Source organism: Juglans microcarpa x Juglans regia, chromosome 5S (genome assembly GCF_004785595.1).
Source record: "Juglans microcarpa x Juglans regia isolate MS1-56 chromosome 5S, Jm3101_v1.0, whole genome shotgun sequence".
Taxonomy (NCBI): Eukaryota; Viridiplantae; Streptophyta; class Magnoliopsida; order Fagales; family Juglandaceae; genus Juglans; species Juglans microcarpa x Juglans regia.
In genome coordinates this window covers 23,272,853-23,274,862 of record NC_054603.1, presented here as the reverse complement: position 1 = coordinate 23,274,862, position 2,010 = coordinate 23,272,853, and the positions used below count along the sequence as shown (strand labels likewise).

The 2,010-nt window shown below is 35.4% G+C and overlaps 1 non-coding gene across 1 annotated transcript; it reads left to right on the top strand.

Moving 5' to 3' along the window:
* The first annotated feature begins 605 nt into the window (after window positions 1–605).
* LOC121268731 lies at window positions 606–713 on the top strand. The gene has a single exon (XR_005941242.1). It is a non-coding gene; the product is annotated as a small nucleolar RNA R71 (small nucleolar RNA).
* The last annotated feature ends 1,297 nt before the right edge of the window (window positions 714–2,010 follow it).

Sequence of the window (2,010 nt, the reverse complement as noted above, 5' to 3'; positions counted from 1 at the left end):
TCTTCTATAGGACTCCTAGAAGATGAAGGTGCATGATATGGTGCAGGATATGATCTAGGGGGTTATGCAGGCTGCTGGTTTTCAGACTTTCAGCTAAAATTGGGTGATTGTGCCACCCCGGATTATAAGTATCAGAGTAAGGTATAAAAGACTTATTGTACATACCTAAGGCATTATATTGTCCCTCATACATCCCTCTCATCTCAGCAAATGTGAGACACTCTTGGGCTAGGTGATCCACCCCGCCACACACAAAACATGGTCCAAAAGACTCTGCATGATTAGCCACTTGTGTTGGCTTTAAGTCCTTAGTCTTTAACACCTCTAGCTCCCTAGTGAGTATCTCAACCTTAACCTTTAGGCTATCCTCTTCCCTGAGATGGTAAATTCCTCCACCATTTGGGTTTCCTGCAGGTCATGACCTATTCGTGCTTTCAGTAGCACTAGGTCCAATCCAAGTGTGAGCTTTTTCAGCAAGCTCATTAAGGTATTCTATGGCCTCATCAGAATCTTTATGTAAGAACTCACAATTACACATCATCTCCACAATTGCGCTCTCTAGGTGTAAGTCTCTCATAAAAATAGCTCACTAAGACCAATTCTCATACCCATGGTGAGGACACATACTCAACAACTCCTTAAATCTCTCCCAAGACTGATACAAAGTCTCACTGTCCTTTTGTGCAAAGGTGGAAATTTACCTTTTTAGTGCGTTGGTCTTATGTTGGGAAAAATATTTATTAAAGAAGACCTGAGTCATCTCACTCCATGACCCAATAGATTGGGGTCTCAGTGAGTACAGCCAACTCTTAGCTCTATCCTTCAAAGAGAAAGGAAAGAACTTAAGTCTCACAACATCATCAGTTGCATTTTGACTATAAAAAGTCGCAACTACTTCCTCAAACTCCCTAATATGCACACATATGGATTTTCATTTTCCAAGCCATGAAAATTAGGGAGTAACTGAATCATCCCTGTTTTAAAATCTAGTTGGCGAGTATTAGCTAGAAACATGATGCATGATGGTGTGGTTGTGCGTGTAGGGTGGAGGTAATCATGAAGAGTTCTAATGGGTTGATATTTGTGTTCACTCATTTCTTCAGGACTAGATGAATTGTCAACTAAAGGATTTAAAAAGCTTGATTCTAACTCTTCCACAGGCCTACAAGCAAATCTACCCAAGGTGTCTCTATATCTGTGCATGCAAGATAACAAAATACTAAAAGAAAAAAATACATTAAAAAGAAAGAAGAAAAAATACATAAATAATAATAATGCAGTAAGCTAAAAGAAGGAACGAAGTTACCGCCTTTACAAATTGCTAAAAAGAAAAACAATCTAGCAATTCTTTTACCATCTTCCCGACAACAGCGCCAAAATTTGATTACGCCCAAAGAATAATACAGTAGTTGTAACACAGCTTTGGGATGTCGATTCTACAGAGAGACAAATTAAAAGAATTGTAGAAGGAACAAAGAAACTAAAGAAATAGATTAAATTATTAATGGGAAAACAAAGATTAATTTTAAATGCAAATTAAAGTGAAGCAAAGTGACTAACGGAAAAAGTACTCAAGTTTAACAAACAGTAAAGCGTCGGGAATCCTTTGCACAAATATGGTATTTTAATTATTCTTAATTCATTGAATAACTCAATTGGGAACTCAATTCCTAATATTCCCAATTGGAAGGTATAGATTTATAAACTAAGATTAAACCAAATGTAACCCTTTGAAAAATCACTCACTACTTTTAAAATACGTAAATTATTATCACTATTGAGAAAATCCAACGACGACAATATACTCAGAAAGTGATATTGCAGCAAAGAATTAAATCAATATAGATAAATAATTGATCCAAACATAATCAAAGAGCTAATCCATTCAATAGAAAAAGCATGACTGAATCAATAAACAGAATAAATTCTATGATTATTCGGAGAAGAAAATATCAACAATAAATTGAGAATGATAAAATAAAAGAGTTTTAGTAATTGAAATTCAAATAC